Raw genomic sequence first — 13,830 nt, forward strand, 5'->3', positions numbered from 1 at the left:
GGGTCTGCTGTATTGTGTTCATTCATTCGATCGTATTTATTGAGCGCTTATTGTGTGCAGAGCACTGTACTGGATGCTTGGAAAGTACAGTTCGGCAACAAATAGAGACAATCCCTATCCACCAATGGGGTCTCAGTCTAGAAGAGGGGGAGACAGACAACAAAACAAAACAAGTAGACAGGCGTCATTAGATCAATATAAATGAATAGAATTATAGATATATACTCTCCCAAGCGTTTAATACAGTGCTCTGCACACCGTAAGCGCTCAATAAATATGATTGAATGACCGACCAGCCTTCTGGCTCGCACCATCATGGCAGGTGTGAGGCCTTTAGTTTGGCAGGTGACGGTGACCTAGGCAGATTCAGGTGGGGGTCCTACCAACTCTGTTATACTCTCCCAGGTGCTCAGTCCACTGCATTCAGTAAGCGCTCAGTAAATACCATTGATTGACTGACTGGGGAAGCCAGGCCAGGCTCTGGCAGTGAGAAATCCAAGTTGGTTTGTGCTTTGGGAGCTGAGTCCCTGTGCTGTCAACAGGCTATTTCTTCCCCCTTCCCCACCCCACAGCACTAATGTCCACATCTGTAATTTATTTCTCTGTATTGACGTCTGTCTCCCCCTCCTCTAAACTGTAAGCTCGTGGGGTGCAGGGAATGTGTCTGTTTTTCACTGCATTGTATTCAATAGTATTTAATAGTATTTATTGAGCGCTTACTATGTGCAGAGCACTGTACTAAGCGCTTGGGATGAACAAGTCGGCAACAGATAGAGACAGTCCCTGCCGTTTGACGGGCTTACAGTCTAATCGGGGGAGACGGACAGACAAGAACAATGGCAATAAAACTCTCCCAAGTGCTTAGTACGGTGCTCCCCAAGTGCTTAGTACGGTGCTCTGCATACAATAAGCACTCAGGAAATACGACGGATTGAATGAATGACAGTGTGCCCATTTTCGGGTCTCATTCACAAAGAAGATGAGACCGTCCACCTCCTTAGCAGGTGAAGAGGGCAGAGCTGGACTCTGGGGACCGGACATTGGACGTTGGGAGCCTGCCCCGCTGCCTGGAGATGGCATCCTACTTTTGACTCAGTAACTCGCTTTCCACTCGTGGCCGCTTACTCGAAGCGATTCCAGTTGTGCAGACTCTCAGCTATGGGGGAATGCAAAGACCCAGATGAGTCACCAAACCAGTCACTAAGCCAGCCACCAAACCAGTCAGGAAACCAATGACCAAACCAGACAGCAAAAGCAGTAACTACAGCAGTCGCCAAATCAGAGAGAAAACCAGCCACCAAACCAGTCGGTAAGCCAGCCAGCAAACTAGGCACCAAACCGGTGACCAGATCAGATGGCAAAGTCAGCCACTACAGCAGCCACCGATTTAGACAGAAACCAGTTATTGAAACAGCCGCCCAACTGGGCAGGAAACCAGTGACCAAAGCAACCTGCAAGCCGGCCTATTCGGCAGCCACCAAATCAGACGGAAAAACAGCCACTAAACTAGCCACCAAATCAGCCACCAAATTAGCCACTCTCGGTCTGATTTGGGGCCTTGTCGTTGACAGTCTGGAACCGTCCCTTTGTTTGCTTCTCTGTGGTCACGGTGGGGTGGGAGAGGATTCTGTCCCCCAGCAGAGGGAGGGTTTAGGAGGGCCAAGGAGGGAGGTTGGTGGTTTTATGCAACCCCCATTCCCTTTCCCTACTTTCCCTCCCATCTTCAGCAGCTCTGCTGCCCCTTCTTGCCTCCCCACATCTCACTCAATCAATCAATCAGTGGTATCAATTGAGCTCTTACAATCAATTCAATCGTATTTATCGAGCGCTTACTGTGTGCAGAGCACTTGGGGAGTACAATTCAGCAACAAATAGAGACAATCCCTGCCCACAACGAGCTCACAGTCTAGAAGTGGGGAGACAGACATCAAAACAAGTAAACAGGCATCAGTAGCATCATTAAAAATAAATAGAATTATAGATACATCATTAATAAAAATAGTTAGAATGGTAAATATGTAGGCATATATGCAAGTGCTGTGGGGTGGGGGGTAGAGCAAAGGGAGTGATGGGGAAGGGAGGGGGGCACAGGCATCAATATAAATAGAATTATAGATATATACACTTCAAAAGCAAACAGGCATCAATATAAATGAATAGAATTGTAAATATATACTTATACACATTAAGTGCTGTGTGGCGGGGAGAGGGAGGGAAGGGCGGGATGATGGGGGGGAAGGACAAAGGGAGCGATTCGAGGTGACGGAGAAGGGAAGGGGAGCTGAAGAAAAGTGGGGCTTAGTCTAGGAAGGTCTCTTGGAGGAGGTGAGCCTTCAGTAGGGCTCTGAAGGGGAGAAGAGTGAGTGTTGGGTGGATTTGAGGAGGGAAGGCGATCCAGACCAGAGGTAGGACGTGGGCCAGCGGTCGACGGGGGGACAGGAGAGATTGATAGTTTGCAGGGCACTGTATTAAGCAGTTGGGAGAGACCAACCCAACAGTATACCAGACACATTCTCTGCCCACAATGAGCTTACAGTCTCCTGACCTCCACCTCCCATGCTGGGTCCCGCTGGATCCAAATTCCTACCTGGGACATCTCCCGCCGATGCATGGGGCCAAGGAGTCGGGCAGGTGCTTTGAGGTGGGGAACCTCCTTCTAGCTGCCCTTCTCCTAACTGAGACCTCCCGTCCCTCTCCAAACTGTCTCTCAGGGGCCGGCTCAGGCTGGCAGAAAGCTTCGCTCGGTTGGGTTTGGCAACTCACCCGGTTTCCCTGAAGCCCCCATTTCAGGGCTTTCGGTCTGGGCCATCGACTGAAGAGGCAGCGTGGGCTAGTGGAACCAGCACGGGACTGGCAGTCAGGAGACTTAGGTTCTAATCCCGGCTCCTCCACTCGCCCGCCGAGTGACCCAGGGCAAGTCACTCGTCTTCTCCGGGTCTCAGTTTCCTCCACTGTCTAATGGGGATTAAAAACTGCTCTCCCTCCCTTGGGCTGTGAATCCCCTGTGGAGCAGGGGCCGACGTCTGATGGCACTGTATGGACCTCAGCCCGCAGCACAGTGCTTGTTGCCCAGTAAGCCCCTAGCGGATACTCCAGTTCATGCTATTACTGAATCCTCACAGAAGGTGACTCCGTAAGCTTGAACTTGGTGGACAGGGACAAGGAACAGCAATCTAAACTGTGATGGAGACTGCAGACAGGATTCATTCATTCATTTAATCATATTTATTGAACGCTTACTGTGTGCAGAGCACCATACTGAGCGCTTGGAAGAGTACAAGTGCTTGGGGGAGTACATTTGCTAAGCGTGTGTGGGGCGGGTTGGAGGGGGGCTTCATTGATAATGCGGGCGGGAAAAATTGCGCGCAGCTGAGAAACGCTCGTGGTTTAATGCTCTCGATGCTTCACGCTTCAGACAGGGGAGCTGTCAGGCAGCTGAAGCTGAGGGGCAGGATTTAAAGGGACCCAATCCTTCCTTCCGCACAGCTCTCGGATTCTTCCCACGGGGTTGGTACCCGTCGCCTAGGTAACCATCTGCAGCCAGCCAGCCAGCCCGGCTTCTCCTCACACAGACCCAGTCTCTCAGCCTGCATCCTCCCAACAGCTGACTCGGCCAGAGCGTAAGTCATTTCCCAATTTCTCCCCTCGTGGGGATGTGGGCTGCCTGATGGAAGAGCGTGTGGCGGGTGAGGGGCCAGTGGGTGGATCGGGATGGTCGAAGGAGCCCCATTCCACGGGGAATCGAGGATGATGGAGAGATGCATCCGCTTCCTGCACCCTCTCTCTATGCTCCACCTTTCCCTGCGTGTTCAGTCGGCGGTCTGGAGAGAGAGGTCAGGGGGTCCCCACCGCTGCAGTTGGGATTGGGGTCCCCGGTCCCCGCACCCTCGTCCCAAGGCTCGGTTTCGCGATTGCCCCATGCTAGAGAGGGGATCCTCTCTCCCAGAAATGCTATAGGAATGACCAATTCAGGCTTCTGGAGAGGGAGAAAGCACTCAGGACAGAGGGCTCAATTCACTGCCATGATCTCATGCTCACGGCTTGCTCGGCGCTCTTCCCCAGCAAAGCCGGAACCAGCGGGCTCCATCGAAAGACATTCTCATAGTCCCGAGGGAGGTCATAGGGTGACTTTGCTTCATAGCGACTCCCTATATGAGAGAGATGTGAATGCCTAAAATGATGAACCCCTCCAACTTCCCGCTGTGTGTGTCTGTCTGTGTGTGTGTGTGTCTGAGCCTCCGCCCATGCAGATCTCGGAGACAAAGAGCTAGGGAGGATTGGAAGCTGGCATCGTGTGGGTGAATTTGAGTTCTGCCCACTGGTATTTCTTGCAATGCGGGGACCCCGTGGGTCTGTTCGGAGAGACAGCCGAGCTTCCGTGGCTGTGGGGGTCCCCTGCCTCAGGACAAAGAACGGGGCCTTAGATTCTCCCTATTTTAACATTAAGATCGCAACCCCTCTCCCCTCTCCGTTCTTCTTTTGACGGCTCTGGTATCCGAGACCGCAGAGCACAGGGCAGTGTGGGTCTTTCTCTGTGTGTCCGTCCCTCTGGGTGGACGTCAGTCTTCCCTCATGAGGCATCCGGACAGTGGACTCGGGGTGGGGCGGGGACCGTGGCGGGGTTGGGATGAGGGTCAGGGTCATCCCACGTCTTCACCTGCGGCCGACCAACTTGCTCAGCTTTATCCACTCTGAAAAATGAGGAAATGGGTCTCGGCTGTAAAGATGTCAGGTAGTTTCATGGGCTAATGGATTTGCCACCCAATCTTCCTCGGGCTGTACTGGGGAAATAGCTAAATGAAGTGGAAAAATCAAAGCATCCTCCGGCTGGCCCGGATCACTCGCCTCCGTTGCCACTCATTGAGTGAAGTTGGTTCGCTCTCGAGATAAACAAGCTTCCAGTTCTGGAACGGGGGGAGGCGGGAAGAGAGGGGATGGCCAGAATGGTTTGGGGGGGGGGTGGTCTTTGAAGAGCCAGGGAAAAGAAAAGCATTGACAGACTCATTCCCTCCAGGCAATTCTGCACGAATTGCGTTGAGCTGTAGTGCGGTATTTTCTGAATATGAATTCTAACCAAGCCAAATCTGTCAGCTCCCTGCTGAATTCCACATTCCCTTCCTGCAGTTCTGCCTGTTTCTTGGGGGGGTGTGTCTGTGTGTGTGTGTGTGTGTGTGTGTGTGTGAGTGTGAAAGTCATACTATGACATCTGCAGTCCACACCCACTCTTCCCCGTGGACCATTTGACTTGCACTGGTCTAAACAGGTATGTATATCTGGATTCTGCAGGTTTGGACTTAGTGTCTTTTTCTCTGCCACAACAGAGGTAAAACTGTCACCGCGTTTGGGTTCGGAATCATCTCCCACTTGCCTGCCCCGGTCCAGGGCACGGTAGCTCATTTTTTGACCTTGTAGAGCTCGTCTGTCCCTTTTCATTTTCTCCTGGGCCTCCAGGTGCTCGCATGATACCTTCATCTCTTTGAAAACACAGCAATTGGAATGATTTCGATGGAAGTCCACTAGAGCTGAGTTGTCCTTCTTCCCCGGCATGAGCAGAGTCGCATAGAGGATAGAGCACAGGTTTGGAAGTCAAAAGGACCAGGGTTCTATTACCGGCTCCGCTACTTGTCTGCTGTGTGCCTTTGGGCAAGTCACTTCACATCCCCGGGCCTCAGTTAACTGGAAAATGGGATTAAAACTGCAAGCCCCATGTGGGACTTGGACTGTTTCCAACCTGATTAGCTTGCATCTACCCCAGCACTTAATACTGTACCTGGCAAGTAGTAAGAGCTTAACAAATACTATATATAAAAAAATTGAAGCCATTTCAGAGGCATTGTAATCAAAGTGGTATTTGTTCCAGAGAAGCAGCATGGTCTAGTGGATAGAGCAGAGGCCTGGGAGTCAGAGGACCTGGGTTTTAATCTCACCTCCACCGTTCAGCTGCTGTGTGACCTTAGGAAAGTCACTTAATTTAGCTTCCTTCCTATGCAAAATGGGGATTCAATTCATTCATTCATTCATTCATTCAATCAATCGTATTATGTGCTTGCCGTGTGCAGAGCATTGTACTAAGCGCTTGGAAAGTACAATTCGGCAACAGATAGAGAGACAAGCCCTACCCAACAACAGAGTCACAGTCTAGAAGCGGGAGACAGACAACAAAACAAAAAAAGGAGAAAGGCAATTCAATACCTGTTCTCTCTCCTTTCAACACCTGTTCTCTCTCCTAATTAGGCTATGAACCCAATGTGGGACCTGATTATCTTCTATCTACCCTCTAAACATTGTGCAATGGGGGCAGGCAGTATGTCTGTTATTGTACTCTCCCAAGCACTTAATATAGTGCTTTGCACACAGTAAGTGCTCAATAAATATGATTGAATGAATGAATACCTCAGGGCTTAATACGGTGCTTAGCACGCGGTAGATGTTTAACAAATACCACAGTTATTATTAAGAAGTTCTCCCAACAGATGATTTTCCTTCCGGGCTCCATAATCAATCAACCAATGGCATTTATTCAATCAATATCAGTTATCTCCCAGTAATAAGGTTTTGAAGATAGGGAGAGTAATGGTCTGTTGAATGGGAAGACGGAGGGAGTCCCAGCCCAGAGGCAGGACATGGGTGGGGAGGAGGTGTCGGATGAGAGACAGAGGAGAATGAGGTTCAGTGAGTAGTTTGGTATTAGTGGGATGGATTGCGGGCAGGGTTGAAGTAGGAAATCAACGAGGTCTGGTAGGAGGGTGCAAGCCGATTGAGTGGTTTAAAGCAATGGTAAGGAGTTTCCAGGTTAGGGAGGGGAAGAGGTGGGATGGAGCAGGAGGTCAGTGGAGTCAAAGAATAACTGAAAGTGGGCGGCGGAAGGGTCATCAGGAACATCCACGAGGATATTGCAGTCCCCAAGAATCAATGTAGGGTTGGAGAAAGGGAGAAGGGATGTGAGAAAGGGATCAAAATGGGTTCAGAAAGTTGGAGGAGGGGCCTGGGGATGGTAGGTGAACATGAAGTATCTGGAGTGGGTGGTAGAGGTGGATGATATGGGCTTCCAAGGAAAGGAACGGGAGGGATGGGGGAGGTGGAGTGATGCAAAAGTAGCACTGCCAAAGTACCCACTCCTCCCTCTTCCCCACTGAGTCTGGGGAGTGGGAGAAGATGATGCCCCCTCTGGAGAGAGGATCGGGGAAACAGTGTCTTCTAGGGAAAGCCAGGTTAGAGTGATAAAATTTTACCATCTTCAGCGATGGTGACAGACAAGGGCAACGACTTAAGAACCGGTCAATAAGGAAGGTAAAGTTTCTCATGATGGAGCAGAGGTTCCACGGGCTGCACTGAGCTGAAGCCGTGGGGAATGTGGAGGGATGGAATTAGGGAGAGGGATGGGAGTCAGAGGTCATGGGTTTGAATCCCGGCTCTGCCACTTGTCAGCTGTGTGACCGTGGGCAAGTCACTTCACTTCTCTGTGCCTCAGTTACCTCATCTGTAAAATGGGGATTAACTGTGAGCCTCACGTGAGGCAACCTGATTACCCTTTATCTACCCCAGTGCTTAGAAGAGTGCTCTGCACATAGTGAGCACTTAACAAATACCAACATTATTATTATTATTATAGGAAGGGGTTGATGGAGGGAGATAGTGGGAGTGAAGTGGAGGGAGGGGACGAGGGGAGGAGCTGGAAAAAGACGGCGATGGAGCAGGGGAGGAGGGTAGGGTTGGAGGGAGGGGTGGGAAGGAGTTGATGGAGGGAGATAGGAGTGGTGCCCGGTAGGAAGGACGGGACTGGCGTAGTGGCTAGGGCACAGGCCTGGTACTCAGAAGGTCATGGGTTCTAATCCTGGCTCCACTACTTGTCTGATGTGTGACCTTGGGCAAATCATTTCACTTCTGTGGGCCTCAGTTACCTCACCTGGAAAATGGGGATTGAAACTATGAGCCCTACCTGGGACAGGGACTGGGCCCAACCCTATTTGCTTCTATCCACCCTAGTGCTTAGTACAGTGCCTGACACATAGTAAGGGCTTAGCAAATACCATAATAATAATTGTTATTAGAGCAGGGGGATTGAGGGGACGTGGTGAGATCAGAGAAGTCACCTGACCTGTTACAAGAGAGGTCGTCAGCAGCAATAACTGCTTCAGCTGGTGGTTCTGTCGATCAACTACTGATCCAAATTCGGGTCTTAGGCTTCCTGCTGGAGCTGCCGTTCTCTTCAAGGCCACCCGGCCAATGTGAACCCAGGTCTCTCAACTCTCAGTAACTTCTCATCCCTCCGCCGGATCTTGATGCTGGCACTTACCTGGAGGGGGATCAGCTGGTCTAGAATCAGCCCGTTTAGCTCATGGCTGTAATGCTTAACAGATATTATTCAAAAGCAAGAATGGGCAAAAATCCACAGGGCCATGAATTATGATCTCCTTTTCAGCCCCCGAGGGTTTTGAATTGATCTCATTTTGAATTGATCTCATGTATCTCCTTCCAAGATCATCATCTCTTGATCCTGCTAAAGCTCCTCATCCATTCATTTAATCGTATTTATTGAGCGCTTACTGTGTACAGAGCACTGTACTAAGCGCTTGGGAGACTACAATATAACAATAGACACATTCCCTGCCCACGATAAATTTATAATCTAGAGGGGGATTGAAGAATAACCCCTAGGCTTCCAAGAATTTCTCAGACTCATGGATTCATGAATATGTAGGGAATCAGGGAAGAGAATGGATATGTGGAAGCTTTAGTCTTTTCATTATAGTCTGTCTCTTAGGGAAGTTTGAAAATGCAGATCTTTCTACAATGTAGTCCTGAATGTGCACGGCTATTGGTCCTCAGTTTAAGAAAAGCGGTTTTAGACCATCTGTCTCGTATCTTTCTCCCAATCTAGATTTTATTCCTTCATGTGAACTGAATCCATGTCTTCCCAAGGAAACATGGGCGTTGTAGTGATTGTCTCAAGCAGGGTGTTCAGGCCTTGCCGGGGATAAACACACCAGGGAGAGCAACTATAGTGCAATTCTCTTCATGGTTAGTATCCACACTCAGTTTCCTTAATGATATTTGTTTTTTAATGGTATGTGTAGAGTGCTTACTATGTTGCGGGCACAGTGCTAAGCACAGGGGTAGATACAAGCTAACCAATTTGGACACAGTCCGTGTCCATTTGGGCTCACAGTCTTAATCCCCATTTTACAGCTGAAGCAGCATGGCGTAGCGGATAGAGCACGGGCCTGGGAATCAGAAGATCATGGATTCTAATTCCGGCTCCTCCACTCGTCCCCTGTGCGACCTTGGGCAAGTCACTTAACTTCTCTGTGCCTCAGTTACCTCATCTGTAAAATGAAGACTGAAACTGTGAGCCCCATGTAGGACAGGGACTGTGTCCAACCTGATTTGCCCATATCCAACCCAACACTTACTACAGTGCCTGGCACATAGTAAGTGCTTAACAAATATTTATTATTATATTATTACTATTTATTATTATGTTATTATTATCATTTTACAAATGAGGTAACTGAGGCACAGAGAAGTGAAATGACTTACCCAAGATCACACAGCAGACAAGTGACAGAGCTGGGATGAGAACCCAGATCCTCTGATTCCCAAGCCCCATGTGGGGCTCACAGTCTGAATAGTAGGGAGACTAGGTATTTAATCTCTATTTTACTCTAGAGAAAACTGAGAAACAGAGAACATAATTACCTGTCCAAGGTCACAGGGGAAGCAACTGGAAGAGCTGGGATTAGAACCCAGGTGCTGTGAATCCCAGACCTCTTTCTATTAGGCCATACTGCTTCTCATCTGCAGCTTCTCTACTTAGCCTCAAGTAGAGAAGTTGCATGGTCTAATAATAATAATAATCATGATATTTGTTAAGCGCTTACTATGTGCAGAGCACTGTTCTAAGCGCTGGGGTAGATACAGGGTAATCAGATTGTCCCATGTGGGGCTCACATTTTTTAATCCCCATTTTCACAGATGAGGTAACTGAGGCACAGAGAAGTTAAGTGACTTGCCCAAGCTCACACAGCAGACAAGTGGTGGAGCCGGGATTAGAAACCACGACCTTTGACTCCCAAGCCTGGGCTCTTTCCATTGCGCCATGCTGCTTCCTAGCGAGAAGGGCCTAGCGAAAAGGGTATGGGCCAGGAGTCTGAGGACCTGGGTTCTATTCTTGGCTCCTCCACTTGCCTGCTGTGTAAACCTCTCCTCTTGACTGTAAGCTTCTCGTTCTGCTGTACTGTACTCTCCCAAGCACTTAGTTCAGCACTCTCCATTCAGTTAGCACTCAGTATATACCACTGATTGATAGAGGCCTTGGGCAGTTTTTCTCTGGGCCTCCATTTCTTTATCTGTAAAATGGGAATTCGATACCTGTTCTCCCTCCTACTTAGACTGTGAGCCCCAGGTGGGTCAGGAACTGTGTCTAACTGGTTGATCTTGCATGTACCCCAGCGCTCAGTGCAATCCTTGGCATGCAGCAAGCACTTAACAGATACCACAGTTTTTATCATAAAGTAGGGTTCCTTCAGTTTATACCTGTGACCATTTTCGGTGATCAATCGATACATTTTCATTGCTGATCATCCCGTTTTTGAATCTCCCTGCACGAACTGGGCGGTTTTTGGCATCCAAATCTGAATTTAATATCAATCATTATGATATACGTTAAGCTCTTCCTATGTGCCCAAGTGCTGGGGTAGATACAATGTAGGCAGATCAGATACAGTCCCTGTCCTACATGGGGCTCACAGTCTAGGTAGGAGAGAGAAGAGGAATCCCCTCCCCATTTTACAGATGAAGACAATGAGGCCCCGAGAAATTAAGTAACTTGCCCAAAGTCACACAGCAGGAAAGTGGACAGAGATGGGATTAGAACCCAGATCTACTGACTCCCAGACCCAGGCTCTTTCCACTAGGCCACGCTGCTTCTCCAATTTCATATTCGATTACATTTTGTAGATGCGTCGCCTGGTCATAATCCTGGTACGAAATCTATCTCAATCGATTTGAATACCAATGTGACCTACTTGGAAATCATCCCTCATTTTGGCAAGATGGGAGTAATATGTATTCAAAATGTTAATGACTCTTTTTCCCACCTTCACACGACAGCTAGCTCAATCTGTTCAATGCTACTCTAGGGTGATAAAGACAATGTCTTGTCATTACCACTCTGATGATACGGGTGATGATCACTGGATTTGTATTGGCCTCGTTTATAATAGCAAATGAACAGATGAGAACCAGTGCTGTAAATGCATTTAGTGCTTCAGTTTTATCACTCGCCTCCATGTCAGCTTTTTCTGTTTTCTTCCCACATAAACCAAACGCCTCCTTTAGGTTTCTTTAATTGCCATATGGCAAATCCTTCTCAGTCATGGAAAGCGCTTGGTATTTACAGACTTTGACCTGCATTAAGGCTTCGATCCTTTGGGCTTTGCCATTTTTGCTGTCACAGTGAGAGGGCAATCAATTAAATCAGTCAGTTCAATCAATCATCAATTAAATCAATCAATTAGATAATTATGGTACTTGTTAAGCCTTCACTATATTCATTCATCCAGTAGTAATTATTGAGCACTTACTATGTGCAGAGTACTGTACTAAGCGCTTGGAATGTACAAATAGGTAACAGAGACAGTCCCTGCCCTTTGACGGGCTTACGGTCTAATCGGGGGAGACAGACAGACAAAAACAATAGCAATAGATAGAATCAAGGGGATGGACATCTCATTAAAACAATAGCAATAAATAGAATCAAGGTGATGTACATCTCATTAACAAAACAAATAGGGTAATAAATATATGCAAATGAGTGGACGAGCACAGTGCTGAGGTGGGGGGGGAAGAGATGGGGGAGGAGCAGAGGGAAAGGGGGGGAAAAGGGGGCTTAGCTGAGGGGAGGTGAAGGGGGGGCAACCACTGTTCTAAGCATTAGGGCAGATACAAGTTAAGCAGGTTGGACACAGTCTCTGTCCCCCATGGGGCTCACAGTCTTAATCCCCATTTTACAGATGAGGTAACTGAAACCCAGAGAAGTGAAGTGACTTGCCCAAGGTCAGACAGAAGACATGTGGAGGAGTCTAAATTAGAACCCAGGACCTTCTGACTCCCAGGCCCATGCTCTATCCATTAAGCTATGCCGCTTCTCTAATTAAATGGATCATCGCTCCCTTTATTCATTCCCCCCTCCCAGCTCCGCAGCACTTACGTACTTACCTGTGATTTTATTAACTTATATTAGTGTCTGTCTCCCTCTCTAAACTGTAAGCTCATTGTGAGCAGGGAATGTGTCTTCTCTCCCAAGTGCTTGGTACAGTGTTCTGCACACAGTCAGTGCTGAATAAATATGATTGACTGATTGGCAGAATTATAGTGCCTTGGATTTTTCCACTCCAAACACGACTGGCCCAAAGTTTCTAGTTGATTTTTAGTAGCTGTGAAACTGGACTTTAGGGTAGGCCTGAAACTTCACCGTCAGATTGTTCTTAGAGTGGAAATGGCTGATGGAGAGATATTCCTTCTCCTGGTCCATCTTTAAGAAGCAGCATTGCGTAGTGTAAAGCGCACACGCCTGAGAGTCAGAAGGTCAAGGGTTCTAATCCTGGCTCTGCCACTCATCTTCTGTGTGACCTTGGGCAAGTCACTTCACTCCTTTGGGCTTCAGTTACTTGATCTGTAAAATGGTGATTGAGACTGTGATCCCCACGTGGGATAGGGACTGTGTCTAACCCGATTTGCTTGTGTGCCCCACGGTGCTTAGTACAGTACCTGGCACATAGTAAGTGCTTAGCAAATACCGTAAAAAATATGTAAGCCTGTTAAAAACTATTCCCTTTTTTTTAATATAAATCAGCTTCAACTACTTACAAGATGTAACACGGTATTATTGCTCGTATGTATCCATCTTCAAAATTTTTATCATGCAGAGCATTGACACGGTAGGCGGATTTAGACTGTCTATGATTGTCAGGGTAGACAGTCAGTATAGCTCCTATTTAGTTATTCTGTTAGAATGTAAGATCCTAGAGGTTAGGGATCGTGTTTACTCTCTCGACTGTATTCTGCGAAGTGCTTGGTGTAGTGTTCTGTAGTCCTCTAGACTGTAAGCTTGTTGTGGGCAGGGAATATGTCTGTTATATTGCTATACTAAGCCCCTCTTTTCCTCAGCTCCCCCTCCCCTTCCCGTTGTCCCGACTCTCTCCCTTTTCTCTACCCCCTCCCCACCACACAGTACTTGTGTACATATGTCTTGTCTTATGCCGTCGAGTCGTTTCTGACCCATAGCGATACCACGGACACATCTCTCCCAGAACGTCCTACTTTCCGTCTGCAGTTGTTCCGGTAGTGGATCCATAGAATTTTCTTGGTAAAAATCCAGATGTGGTTTTCCACGGCCGCCTTCCGGGCAGTAAACTCGAGTCTCCGCTCTCGACTCTCTCCCGTGCCGCTGCTGCTCAGCACAGGTGAGTTTTGACTTGTAGCCGATGGCCTGCCACGCGCTAGCCACCGACCAAGCTAGGAATGGAACGGACAGGTCTCTGCTTCACTCTCCCTCCCGTAGCTGAGACTGGTAGAGGACTGGAGACTCTCCAGGTGCCATCCTGAGAGCGGTTGTACATATGTTCATATCTATAAGTCTATTTGTTTATATTGATGCCTGTTTACTTGTTTCGATGAGTCTATAATTCTATTTATTTACACTGATGCCCGTTTACTTGTTTTAATGTCAGTCTCCCCGCTTCTAGACTGTGAGCCCGGTGTGGGCAGGGTTTATCTCTCTTTATTGCTGAACTGTACTTTCCAAGCACTTACTACAGTGCTCTGCAC

At 48.3% G+C, this 13,830-nt stretch overlaps 1 protein-coding gene across 1 annotated transcript in view; it reads left to right on the forward strand.

Moving 5' to 3' along the window:
- The first annotated feature begins 3,445 nt into the window (after nucleotides 1–3,445).
- The window catches only part of LOC100080382 (neuronal vesicle trafficking-associated protein 1), a 101,803-nt gene continuing 91,418 nt past the window's right edge, over nucleotides 3,446–13,830 (forward strand). The window contains exon 1 of the mRNA XM_029061355.2: nucleotides 3,446–3,620. The gene's annotated coding sequence lies outside the window, so the exon portion shown is untranslated. The remainder of the gene's footprint in view (nucleotides 3,621–13,830) is intronic.

Source organism: Ornithorhynchus anatinus, chromosome 3, assembly GCF_004115215.2.
Source record: "Ornithorhynchus anatinus isolate Pmale09 chromosome 3, mOrnAna1.pri.v4, whole genome shotgun sequence".
Taxonomy (NCBI): Eukaryota; Metazoa; Chordata; class Mammalia; order Monotremata; family Ornithorhynchidae; genus Ornithorhynchus; species Ornithorhynchus anatinus.